The sequence below is a fragment of the Orcinus orca genome, chromosome 19, assembly GCF_937001465.1.
Source record: "Orcinus orca chromosome 19, mOrcOrc1.1, whole genome shotgun sequence".
Lineage (NCBI taxonomy): Eukaryota > Metazoa > Chordata > Mammalia > Artiodactyla > Delphinidae > Orcinus > Orcinus orca.
In genome coordinates, this window is record NC_064577.1 from 24,457,117 (window position 1) to 24,471,855 (window position 14,739).

Genomic DNA, 14,739 nt, shown 5'->3' on the forward strand with positions numbered 1-14,739 from the left:
GCTGGGCCCGTGAGCCATGGCCGCTGAGCCTGCGCGTCCGGAGCCTGTGCTCCGCAACGGGAGAGGCCCGCGTATCGCAAAAAAAAAAAAAAAAAAGACCGCCACTCTCGATCTACAAATACAGGCATCGAAGTCTGGGTCATCTCCATTGAGAACCTAATAAATAATTTAGCAATCTAATTATAGCATGAGAAAGCGGCCAGCATTTAGGGACCAATGGCCAATATACTGTATGAGGATAATCATGTCAATATGCATATATAGAAGCAGTTTAATAAACACAATTTTAATAATATGAGTGAAGATTTGCTTTGTAAATAGGTATATTATTGTCTTATAATTTTTATGCATTTCAAAGAGTTTTGATATTCATTTAAAGGTTTTTCCTGCTTTCTGAGCTCCACGTATGTCAGCATCCAGATGTGAGGAACAGAAAAAAAGAGGACAAACCACCTTCCCACATAGCACTGTCTGCTGGCAACTAAATAATATCTTAATATTTTGTAATCAATTCAGAAATGGCCACTGTTTTATATTATTAGTGCTTGTTTCATCAAGCATATAGTTTTTATCAAGGATGAAAGTATCAGGAAAAAAAAAAAAGAAGTTCCAGCAGTTCTCTCATTGTAAATAGTGTGTGTGTGGAGAATGAGAGAATGTAATACGTTCCCCTAGATGCGCAACCATGCTCGTATGGGCCTTAAGTCTCTTCATCCCTCGCTTGGCCTCTGTTTCTTCGCGTCTATGTCTGTGAACTCCTCCATCTCTCCTGTCCTCATTGCCTATATCTTATCTCCCCATCTTTCTGTGTCTCTCTTTGTCACACTCTCAAAATTAACCTCGACCAAAATCTAGGAGGTGAACGGCTCTAGATTTGAACCCTAGCTCTGTGGATGACTAGCAGTGTGCCTGTGGGCAAACTATAGTCATCCCTTGGCATCCGAGGGGGACTGGTGCCAGGAGTCCTGCGAACACCAAAATCCCCCGGTGCTCAAGTTCCTTACATAAAATAGCAGAGTACAGTTGGCTCTCAGCGTCTGCGGGTCCCACATCCCCACACATACCCCGCGGATGGGTTGAATCCCCAGACGAGGAACCCTCGGATACAGAGGGCAGACGGTACTCCACCTGCAACTCAGGCTCCTTATCTGTGGAATAGGCCTAAAAGTTCTTACCTCATAAAGTTGTGACAATTACATGACGAGTTGCCTGCAAAAGCACTTCCGACAATAGCGCAGAGGAAATGTTCAGCGCTTGGAGACTGTCTCTATTTTTAGAGTCTGAACAAAGATCTCTTCTCAATATTCAAATCCCTGTCATCATAAGATGTTGCAGTACTGCCTCACTTAGAAATATAATGTCACCATAAATTAGGTATGTATCTCATAGAATTTTAAAACACAGAAATCTCCCATGTACCTCTTGTAACCACTTTATCAATGAAATGATGAGAATCAGAAAGCTTCTTGCCCAGCATCCCATAATTAAAAAGCGGAACCCACACCTGATCCGTACCGTCTACCTCTATGTACTCTCCCAGTGCTGTGGCAATGAACAATGATTCTCATTCCAAACCATCACTCTATTTTTTGACCTTCCTTCCTTCCTTATCTATCTATCTATCTATCATCTATCTATCTATCTATCTATCTATTTTCCAGGTCTAGGATTATTGCCGTCAGTGAGATAAAAGTTTTCAGTCACAGCACCTGATTTTTCTAAAATTCATTAATTCATGTATTCACATATTGTGTCTACCTCGTGTCTGGTCATTCACAGACATTGTAAAGGCAATAATGAACTAACCAGAAAAATAATCTTGCCCTTTTGGAACTTACAGTCTAGTAGGAGAGACCGAAAGTAAAGAAACAAATACATCATTTAATGCCAGGCATAGTTAGGTGCTATGTAAAAAAAGTAAAGGGGTGTATCCCAGCAAAGAGGACGGATGCCGTTTTAGGTAGGGCAGTCAGGGAAAGCCTCTCAGTTGAGATAACACTTTCTCAGAAACCTGGAATAGAGAAAGTAGCCCATGTGGATACCTGCAGAAATAGAATTCCAAACCAGTGCAAAGGCCCTACAGCAGAAACAAGTTTGAGAATCTGGGGAAGTAGCAAAATGGAGAGAGTTCAGTTTTGTGTTTCAGATGCCTATTTGACACTCCAGTGGGAACAAACAGTAGGAAGTTGTGTATCCATGCGTTTTGAGTGTGGGAGAAGGTCAGGGCTGAGGATGGACATTTGGAGGCTTTCAGCATAGATCTGTAGTTAAAGGTATAGGCTTGCGTGAGCTCTGCCAGGAACTGAATGGAGGCTGGGGAATAGGGTACCAGAGCCAGGGATGCTGAAACATGGTGAGATAGAGACACAGAAGAAACTCATTCAGGGAGGATGAGAAGGAGCCATCCATGAGATTTGAGAAAAGACAGAGAAGAGTGGTTACTTTACAGCCAAGTAAAGAAAGGGATCCAATAAATGACTGACTGTGGACGCTGCTTAGACACCACGTGTGAGAGAACAGAGTTGACCATGGACTTGAGTGTCTGCCTGGAGTAAACGCCTGACTCGAGGAGATTCAGTGAAGAACAAGGGGTAAGACAGTAAGGACAACTTTAGAAAACTTTTGATAGACAAGGGAGAAGCTGAGTGCAATCATCATAGCTGGAGGGAAAGACAGAGTCAAGGCAAGCTTTGCATTTCTTCTTTCTTTCTTTGTATTTTTCTTTCTTGTGTTCGTGGGAGGTCGTTGAGCATGTTGATGAGCAGATGGGAAGGATCCCATAGAGAGGAAAAAATAGATGATGTAGGAGAGAGGAGATAAAGAAGTAGAGTCTTTGCATAGGTGAGGAGTGTGGCATCTCTCGTCTACAAGTGAAGAGAGGGTGACATCAGAGCCACAGGTACAGGAGGGAAAACAACATATCCAGGTAGAGATGGAGAAGTGGGTTTCAAGGTGGGGTAGAGAGGACTGATGGTTGAAGACATTATCTTCTCTCTGCTTCCTTTTTTTTCCCCAGTGTGATGAGAAGCAAGGGAATCAGCTGAGAGTAAAAGGTATTAGAGATTTGAGTGGAGATAGAAAATGTTCGGACCCTCATCTCAGAGACCAGGAGTGTGAATATACTAGGGGAATAGAATAAGATTGCCAGCCGTCCCAAAGTCCCCTCTGAGGTTTGTGGTCATACATTTAATGTGGTACATATACACAATGGAATATTACTCAGCCGTAAAAAAGAAATAATGAAATAATGCCATTTGCAGCAACATGGATGGTAATAGAGGTTGTCATACTGAGTGAAGTAAGTCAGACAGAGAAAGAGAAATATCGAGTGATACCACTTATATGCGGAATCTTAAAAGAAGTAATGATACAAGTGAACTTATTTGCAAAACAGAAACAGACTCACAGACTTAGAGAAGGAACTTATGGTTACCCGGGGGAAGGGTGGGGCAGAGGTATAGTTACGGAATTTGGGATTGACGTGCACACACTGCTATATTTAAAATGGATAGGGACTTCCCTGGTAGTCCAGTGGGTAAGACTCCACGCTCCCAGTGTAGGGGGCCCGGGTTCAATCCCTGGTCGGGGAACTAGGGATTGAATTAAGGATGCCGCAACTAAGAGCCCGCACACCACAATTAAAGATCCCATGTGCCACAACTAAGACCTGGTGCAGCCAAAATAAATAAATAAATTTGAAAAATAGATAATCAATAAGGACCTACTGTATAGCACAGGGAACTCTGCTCAATATTATGTAGCAACCTAAATGCGAAAAGAATTTGAAAAACAATAGATATATGTGTCTGTATAACTGAATCACTTTGCTGTACACCTGAAAGTAACACAACATTCTTTTTTTATTTTTATTTATTTATTAAAATTTTTTTTTTTTGCGGTACGCGGGCCTCTCACTGTTGTGGCCTCTCCCGTCGTTGCGGAGCACAGGCTCCAGACGCGCAGGCTCAGCGGCCATGGCTCACGGGCCCAGCCGCTCCACGGCATGTGGGATCTTCCCGGACCGGGGCACGAACCCGCGTCCCTTGCATCGGCAGGCGGACTCTCAACCACTGCGCCACCAGGGAAGCCCTAACACAACATTCTTAATCGACTACACTTCAATATATAATAAAAAGTTTTAAAAAAATGAAGTAACATCAGCCAGGATGACTGTGTGTTTTTCTTCATCTAGAACATTTATTGTAAAGCTTAGTTCCCAAGAATTTATCCGTTTAAAAAAGTCCAGCTTTCCAAATTAACATGCTTTATTTTTGTGAGTGGCACATGCACTCACACGATTCAGTAACAGAGATGACGAATCTGATCTGCTATTAAAACAGGACTTGTGACGATCTAGCAATTAGCAGCTGGATTACCATTTTGGCTCAAGAAGGACATACTACCACATCAGTATACCAAAGAGAAGATACCTCTGACGCTTTGCAGTCTGCCAGGTCTCCATCTCTCTCTCTCTCTCTCTCTCTCTCTCTCTCTGTTTGGTCATACAATACAACCAGCTGTGGAAGGGAATTGTGTAAAGTGTGTTGGGACTCTCTCCTAGCCCAGGGGTCTGGTTAGTAACAAAGCCTAGTGAAAGGGGCTGAGGGCTGCGTGCATGAGCTGGAGAACCATGAGTCTGTTTCAAACTGAAATTGTTCTGCAACCCTGGCCACCTGGCTACTTTGGGTCCATGCTGGGGTTGAACAGCAATCAACTGAGAAACTTTCAAACATTTATTTGTCCTCGCGATCGTTTAACTTATTGTTTTTCCATTTAGATTTGATGTTTTGCTTCCACATTTGTGTATAATATCAAAACTGGGCCTTTCAGTTGAAGCCAACTGCATACCCAGCTATGTACCCAGCTATGTACCCTTGCTGTATAGACTCCTCCACCATGGACCTTTTCCATGTCCACTTTTTTGGAGTCAGGAGGCGAGAGGGTCCTTAATGAAGTTGGTGCTGCCTTCATTTGAGATCTATTCTTTGATATCCTTTTAGAAAAAAAGTCTTTTTAAATTCGACTTCTAAGTTTATTTTTCATGCTTTTAAAATTCCCTCTTCTAGAACACACAGTTAAGGAAGCTTAAAATCTAATAGGGTTATTTGCAATCAATTTATCAGAACATAAAAACTAAATAAGTTCATTTTTCATGCAAAGTGTTCTAAAGAGAGTGACGGAGTCACATCTGAGAACAGGTGTCTCTGTTAATAAATGAAGTAGTTGTAAAGCTGTGTTTGGGTTTATATCAGGGCACGCATGACCGTCCTGATTCAAGGGCACGTGCAAAGTGTATTCTTGGAAGTATGGAAAAGTAGCCATTTGTGATGTAAACTAAACGCTATTTTAATGGCTATTTTGTGGCTACTTAAATTCAGTATTTGAATGAGGGGGCATGTTCATATTTAGTTTACGTAAAGTGCTTTGTCGGGTCACTAGAATAAATCATTGATTTTTGTTCATGATCATAATCTGTAAACGAGGGAGGCCTCCAAAAACTTGCTGGTGTGGTTATTTACAAAGGAAACACTCGTGAAAATGTCCACGGCACTACCTTCTTGCGTTCTGATTATTTGCAAGGATGGCTGCCAGTCTGTTTAGTCTTTCCAGGAGCCTCTGTGAAGGAAATCCATATTCCTGTAAGAACATTGTGTTGAAAAGACACAACACTATTGTTTTTTTTTTTTTTTTTTCGCGGTACGTGGGCCTCTCACTGTTGTGGCCTCTCCCGCTGCGGAGCACAGGCTCCGGACGCGCAGGCTCAGCGGCCATGGCTCACGGGCCCAGCCGCTCCGCGGCATGTGGGATCTTCCCAGACCGGGGCACAAACCCGTGTCCCCTGCATCGGCAGGCGGACTCTCTACCACTGCGCCACCAGGGAAGCCCACAACATTATTGTTTTTAAATGCACATACAGTTATTTGCGATGAAGAAAGAAGGCAGTGGTCTCTAAGTTAGCATTTTCTTTACTGAAAACTACAATGATGGTGATCATAATAATGTCATAGGAGTAACAACACCTTTAGGTCAGCCTTCAGAGGTCATCAGATTAAAGTAACGGTGCAGAAACAAAGAAAAGAAATAAGATAATCAAGCCATGTTGAATGTCATAGAACCGAAACCCCCCAAGGCATGGAGAACCAAGGTAATGACGCTCATTGAACTGTGTTTATATTATAATCATTTAAATGATAGGACTGCCAGAGGACTGAAATTCATGCAGGAGTTTTCAAAATTGACTATAACAATTTTATTTCTAGTAGATCAAATTGGTGAGAGAGCCAATAAAATAAAGTACAGTTTATGCCATTTTAGGGTGGCCACAGATACCACAGAAAAATAACTCTAGACAGAACCTTGTTCAACTCCCTCTTCAGGGTAAAAAAAGACAATTAATTTGTCCATGAATTTTTGATGAATATTTAACCCCGAAGATCACTCAACTCCCTTTTTCAAATAAAAAATTTTGGTATTAAATTTAATGGATTTGGGGGAATCCTCTATTGTTTGAGGTAATTCATATCATCATTTTCATTTCATTAGAGTAGATTCTGAAAATTCCATTGCAATGGAATGAGCTGGCTTTATTTCTTTTTAATATTTGATGAATTTTCTTTGTGGAATTCCTCATGAAATATTATATTTAAAATACCATCATCTTCCTATTCGATCCCTCCCTGTTAGGTTTCTCTTTAATTGACTCTTAGAGGCAAACTCTGAAAAAGGTATGCACCTATGCCACGTAATCTGAACGGCTAATTGTTCTCTCTGGAAGTACAGCCATTGATGCTACTATGTAATTTTCTTAAGGAAAAAACAATGTCCCGTGACAAACCTATCAGAAACAAGCCTCGCTGAAAATCAAGATTTTGAGGAAGATTTTTCTTTCACATGTTAGAATCTGGTTTTCAGAGTCTGCCTGTGGGTTTAGCATTTCATCTTGTTCATAGTGCAATGACAAAACAGGGGCAGGGGAATTCATAATGGAATGGGCTGCACTTTCTCTTCCTTTTAAAGAAAACTTTCAAATGAGCAGAAGTCCAAAAGCCCTATATCTATCTTTAATCTGAGCTTCTGATATTAAAGGGAATTTAACTCTTATAGAATAGGATTAAATTAGACTTATAGGCACATTTAATGGGCCTCAGGGAGAAAACCAAACTTCTATGAATTCTTAGAAATGTCTAGGAGGAATAAGTTTTAGGTGACTTTGTACTTCAGTTCCTAGAGGAAATTTACCAGAATTTGCAAAATAATCCAATTTGTTCAATTATTTGTCATTTTGATGTTGTTTTTTAATCAATACACGCTATTAAGTGCAACACAATGATAGCTGATGAGATCAAATTAAAGACTGGTTGAATTGAAGCAACACAAAGGTAAATAATTACCTGGTGGTTTCGCAGACTCTCAGATCCCTTTACAGACCAGCAAGCTTGAAACAATCTAGCTCTAAATTTACCAAAATCAAGAAAATAAAAGGTTGAAAAATAGGTCCAAATGTACTCAGTCTCTGTGGAATCAGTTTTGACATTCACTGATTTTAAGGCTTGATATTAATAGTAACCTTAACTCTATTTTATGAACCCACTTGGAAGCCACTTAATTTTAATATGGAAGTGAATTTCATCAAAATATATCAACGATAATGAGTTTCAACAGAAAATATGTGGTGGTTGAATACATAGTTTACAATCATTATATAGTTAATCTGAAAATATATCTCCGAGCATCTATCACCACTTTAACGAGGAGGCCTCAACAGTTAAACAGCCCCTTCAATGCAATGTATTCAGCCTGCTAGAATCAGAGTATCAGGAATATAGCATTCCCATCCTTTCAGCTCAGCTTGGTCTCACACTCCGTAGCATCATCCTGGTCCAACAGTCAGCAGACCTTTCTCAGTGAAGGGCCAACTAGTAAATATTTTCTGTTTTGTGGGCCACATATGGTCTCTGCCTTATCCTCTCACCTCTGCATTACAGCAGAAAAACAATCAGAGACATTATGTAAGCAAATAAGTATGACTATGTTCCAATAAAACATTACTTATAAATCCAGAATTTGAATTTTATAAAATATGCAACTGTCACAAAGTATTCTTCTTTTGTTTTTTTTCCCTACCATTTAAAAACATAAAAACTTTCTTAGCTCACAGGCTGTATACATGAGGAGCCAGGTCTGGCCTGGGGGCTGTAGTTTGCAGACCCCTGTTCTATGACCATGGGAAGGATAATATTAAGATTGAAAATATTAGAAAAACCCAGGTTTCGCAGAAAGGCTTTATTTCCTATGGGTCTTATAATACAGAGATATTCCCCTACCAAGTAGTGTGTATCTCTGCTCTGGGTCATTTTCTTGCTGCAGATAATCTCCCATAAAAAAGGTCAATCTTATATTGTTTTTCATGAAAAAAAGAAGGAGGATATGCTTGGGAGAACTCATTTAGGAGTTGGCCATATCTGGTGCCAGGGTAATCCCTGCACTCAAAGAATTTTTGGAAGAACTGATTTTTAAAGAAAAACCTTCCAATGAAGGATCTCTGTCTCTGAATGTTTCCTTATTTTTCCCTGGGTTGCTACTTTTTCCGTTTTAATTCAGTTCTTCATCAGGACTTCTAAGACTGAATACTATTTAGAATCAATCGTATTCAAAAGTCCCCAAGACCAGCTCTAGATCTCTGCAGATCTAGGTATCTACAGAAAAACACTGTCGCGTTTTTCCTGGAGGAATTTGTGTGCAGACAGCAAGGAAGGAGGAGGGGAGGGGAGGAAGAGAACAGGGCTGCATTGGCAGGGTGTCCCCTGAGTCGCTGCTGCATGAACACAGGCCCCCAGATGCGTCCATGGCCAAGGGCAAAAGTGCAACTTCTCTCATCACTGTGACAACCGATGTCCTTGCTCTCCAGCTGATGGAAAATTCCTAGAGGAAAAAGGGAAAAGGGAAAAGGAAAGGGGGCTGGTGGACGGTTAAGAGATCTGAGTTGAGAGAGGGAGAGGCTGCCCCTACCTCCCCACTCCGGCTCTGCCCACTTTCTACTGGTCTAAGTAAATCCCCCCCCCCCTCACCGAAAGCTCAATTTGCAGCAATGCGCTCGCTCATCTAGGGAAGCCTCCACTGCAGGGTGAAGACAGGGCAGACTCTGGCATCTGTCTCATTCACTCTTTGAAGCATTTGATCTCATCAATAAAGGAAAACAAACTGGGGTCCTCTATATTTCCCCAAACACTTTTCCCCTACTAGACAATCCTCTTCCCATATTTTGCAGAAAGAAGGCAGAGCGTGATGCTTGATGAAAAGCAGTATTATCAGAGCCAGTTTTTTTTATTGTTTTTTTTAACTTAAACCACTGCAGTGACGCTTATCTGCCCATAATTCTTTCTGAAGCCAAGTCCTCTGGCTACTCAAGCCATTTCCCTTCCTAGCAAGTTAGGTTTGGGGCAAAGCAGTTGTAATTCTAGTACCTTTCAGTCAGAATCAAATGGTCACAAACCAATCACATGAGGCTACTCCCTACAGCCCAATAGTGGAGATGATTTTCCCATGATGTAATGAATCTGTTAGATCCTTTGGAAAGAAAACTCACCAGCAAGTCCATCTCTCTGTCTAGAGATCCTTTCTAACGAGAAGGCTGTTGAGATCATCTAACGTGGGTAAAAACAGTTCCTTTAGGGAGAAGGTTTTTAGACCAGAAGCATTAGTTATGGGGGTTGCCATTGTTACTCCCTTGCAAGGAAGAGAATAAACGTGTAATCACACGAGGTCATGTGTAAATTTATGCTGTTTTTACTGGCGCTTAACCCTTTTCCTTCCAGGAATTGTTAAGTTCCTTTGCAGTCATAGATCAGTCCTTGGGTACGTTCTCACCAAGGGTGACTGTTTGACGGTAAGGTCCCTCAGTGGACCAACAGAATAGAAGTCAGGTCATGTAACTGACTCCCTGGAAATTACGTAAGAGAAATAAATACCTTGGTATTTTCACAGAAAGGAAATTATGAAATTTGCTTCAAGCATGAACTCAGACATTCTCAAAATCAATCTTGTGAGAAAACTTTTTCTTGGTCTGAGGGGGTCTGCAAAGGAGTTAGGGGTGAAATCTTTTGTAGGAAAGACCTCCAGTTCCTATGTGGCTTGAAACGGGCTGCAGGTCAGGCTGCCTTCAGATGGAGACTTGGAAGAGGGTTCAGGAGACGAGAGAAAGAACAGAGCATCTGTCAAGGCCTAGGGTTCTTTCTTGTTTTCTTGTCTTTTCTTTCTTTTTTGGTTTGATGTCCTGGCCTGTAAGTCAATTCGCAAAGAATGCTTTCCCTAACGGAGGAATAATTTTAAAAATGAATTGTTTGCGGACGGGACTGTCTCACCTGCAGGATATGGGTTGGTGTTTTAGATTCTCAAGTGTGCAGGGTACTTTCTCCAGCATGTCGCTCTGTAGGTTACGCTTTTCAAGGCGTCCTGTGGAGCTGGAATCCCACCGATCCCGAACTGTATTTCTAGAGATGAACCAAATACTCAATTATGATAATCGTACAGTGCTGAGCACTCTGCCTTGATTACCGGCTAGATTGGGGTCCTAGCCCCTGCCTTTTGGGTAGGATTTGAAATAATGTACAGACCGTGGAGGAAAAAAAATGAATGAAGACGACCAATGCATGAGGAAAGAACATAGCAAGGGGTAAACTAATTTCTGTGCTTAATTCACTGAGGAAGAGCGCTGATGCATTTGGAGCCCGGTATTAAAGAGCCTTGCATAAATTCCCATCATACTGCTTGGGTTTTGAAACGGTGGGTATGGCATTGGTGACTAACTCTCTTGTGCTACATGATGCTTTGACCAGGCAGATGTTCAGGTAACTTCTGCAAGAAAGTACAAATAACCTTTTTCATTATTGTCTGCTCTTCTCAGGAAACTGCTTATGATACATATACTTGGCTAGTGTCGCACGGAAATATTGACGCTGTTTAGCCTCAGAGCTTTATAGTTATTCTACTGTCGAAAAACATTGAGAGAGTTGCTACTATCTACTTTGAAGTTTTGGTATTTTAACACATAAGAAATAGGGGTGCAACGGATGAGTAGATGATTTTTTAAAAATTGTAAATTGTAAGATACAACTGAACTCTGAACACCATAAAATCAGAATCATGACAGCAATTTGCTGAGAAATGTAGTCTCAATGCTGACTACAGCTCTTCTGTCAGACTGAAGCAACTACAAGTCAAAATTCAGCTGTCTTCAAGCTCTTAGGAGGTTTTTAGGCGTGTCATCATTATGTCAACAGATATAACTCTGTGTGTGTGTGTGTGTGTGTGTGTGTGTGTGTGTGTGTCTGAATGTTTAGATAAACTCTGAATTTGCTTTCTGCCAATTAATTTATTAACTACATTCCTTCCTTTACTTAAGCCTGTACTGAGGAGGCACTACATTTTTATATAAAAATAATAGACATTAAGAGCAATAGCTTTGGGATTTGTCCTTTGCCCAAGTGGGAAATATATCATTATTTTTCAAGGATTTTTTTTTGGAAGCACTATAGCACGTGTTAACACACATGAGAGGTTCAATCTCCTGATTTTTTTTTCCCAAGTTGACTTAACAGGTACAGTCTACACATATTTCAGTTTACACGCAGGGAAATGAGAATCAGGTTACAAAAAAGCATTACTTGTAATGTCAGTTCCTGCCTGGCTAACTTGGTGACTCAGTTATGCAAACCTTATAAAAGAATAGATTTTGGTATAAATACAAGTTTTGAAATGAGATCTTCTTTAGTGATAAGAAGATCTGAAGCTGAAACACTAGGAACAGAATTTAAGTCTGTGTTGTAAATTCAGAGTTTCTCTATTGCTAACCATGGAAACAATTTTCTAAAATGCTTGTTAGTGATAATTATAAAATAGTGATAATTCATTTGAATTTCTGTAACATTTGAAATAGCTGGATGTAGCTCAAATCCACATGCAGGAGAAGAAATATCTGGATTTGGTCCTAATCAGTACATTAAAATATTAAGCACCTATAAGGTGAGTATGACATAACTTGGGTTTTCTTTTAATAATCATATAATGCTATTAATGTTATTTGTTCTGTTATCATTTGTCATTCATGTTATTGCCAATAGTAGGATACAAGCATTTTATTTTTGCATAGTTGCGATACATGTTTTATTTATTTGCAACTATACACGAGGGGTTTGAATACTAAAACATACCTTTATCAAAAGCCTGGAATTAAATATCATTTGAGGTTCTATGCCTACAGTACAGAAACTGGTCAATGAAGGAGGAAAATTTTCAATCAAATCCTTAGACACTGATCAAATTTATTTTTAACATGGAAGAAATCCTCCCACAGCATGAAAAGTGAGCCAAACATTGGGAATTAGGCTCTGTGTAAGGAGTAAAAGGCCAAACTTCATATACTATAATCAGGGTAAAAATAATTTGGGGGAATTACTAAGTGTCTGTGAAAAATATAAGTCCTATTCTAGGATTTCTAGATTTGTCTGAGCAGAGAGGCTATGAAATGTTAAATTCTGCAGAGAGTAGAGGAGGAAACTCTGGATGTGAAATCAGCAGGCTTAGAACCCCTATCTGCAGCTTCCATTCAGACGAGCAGCTCTCTTGGAACGTAATTTCTATATCTCTGTTTCTTAATAAATTAAAATTGGGACTTGGGAAATCCTATAAAAAGCAAAACAAAACAGAACAAAAGATCACATGGTAAGGCTGCAGCCAGAGGCAATGGCGGAAGAAATGACAGTCAGATTAATGTTGCAACGGTCCTGCTTCCATCTCTTATCTTCCTACTCACTCATCTGTAGATCCCTCTCTGTCTAAAGTGTCGGCTTCTCATGCTTGTCCTAAGGGTCTAAAATCTGGCCCAAATTTACCGTTCAATCCTAATATCCCTTTACTTGTGAATTTATACAAATGCTGACCATCAACTGGAAAATTCACTTGACTTTCCTCCCTTATCTAACACCAGTTTATACGTCCAGCTGTAGCTATAATGTGCTCCTGAATGCCTCAGTTACTTACCTCTTCATTTATGATTTTAGCACATAATCAGGCACTGCCATAGACTGCTAGGTTATTTAAAGATTTACTGTGTAAAAATGGCTCTTTAAAATACCTTGGGACCTCCCTGGTGGCGCAGTGGTTAAGAATCCGCCTACCAGTACAGGGGACACGGGTTCGAGCCCTGGTCCGGGAATATCCCACATGCCACGGAGCAACTAAGCCCGTGCGCCACAACTACTGAGCCTGCGCTCTAGAGCCCATGAGCCACAACTACTGAGCCCGCATGCCACAACTACTGAGCCCTCCTGCCTAGAGCCCATGCTCCGCAACAAGAGAAGCCACCGCAATGAGAAGCCCGCGCACCGCAAGAAAGTGTAGCCCCTGCTCGCCACAACTAGAGAAAGCCCGTGCACAGCAATGAAGACCCAATGCAGCCAAAAATAAATAAATGAATAAATAAATTTATTTAAAAAAAATAAAATATTTTATTTTTCCAACTAAGTTATTCACTCATCTTGTCATTTTCATCATCCTTAGTAACAGTAGCTGCGGTAGTAGCGTAAACAACTACCATGGTCTAAGTGGCTGCTGTGGGTCAGGGATTTCATGGACATTATTTCTAATCTCTATAACAATCTTTCACAACTAGCTAGATCAATGTTGCAAATCATATCAGGCTGACCGGAAGCCCAGATTCTCCCCACTGTGCAGTGCTATCACCATTGTCAAGGTCATAATTTAGAACATCCTTGAAAATCAATGCACTGGATATAATTTGAAAGAACTGCAATTAAAAAAAAAGTTGTAAGAGATCATACCCATATACACTAATATGTATAAAATACATAACTAATAAGAACCTGTTGTATAAAAAATAAATTAAGAAAAAAACCACACACACACAAAGAAACAAACTGTCAGTCGAAAGGAAAGCTTCACTGGTGTCAGCTTAGTCCGAGTGAATAGAAGACAAGAATTCAAAGTTGAAGTGAGGGTTCTTTTGCCCCTCGAGAGATTTGTCTTGGCAAAGGGGAGCTCCAGGCAGAGCTCTGGCCCTTGAGGCTTCTGAGGAGGAGTTGCTACCATCATGACAAGCATGGATTTCTGTACATGAGCCCCTTTGGCAAACTGGTGACACCTACAGACCTCTTCTCAGAGTAGTATTTTTAAATGCATCAAATGAAATATGTCAGATTGCAAGGGAGGCCGATTATATTAAAATAAAGCTTTTAGAATATTTTTTAAATCTGCAATATGGTAATATACATGCGTCTTTTAGTAATACATTAAATAACAAGATCTAGCAGCAGGTCTTATAAGTACCATAATTTTGAAGTAGTTTTGAACTTGACAGATATTTTGAAATGTCTACAACGACTCCAGCATGATGTGAAAAATCCATGATTTTTATTGGTGACAAAGTCAAGGTCATGCTAATATTACTGTGACTTGTTGCTTACATTACAATTGGAAAACATGCCACATTTCAGTTAGAGATGAGTGAAAATAAAGATGTAATTTATTCCCATGCAAGTTCACAAACCCTAGATTAGATTTTCAATAAATTCTGATAGTACCTGGAAAAAAAAAAAGAGATCATACCCTTTGACCTGGTAATTCCATATTTGGAAACCTACTCTAAGGAAACAGAGATGAAGATAAACATTAATCTACAAGGACAGTTAATACATCCTTGTGAGCATAAAATAAAAGAATATA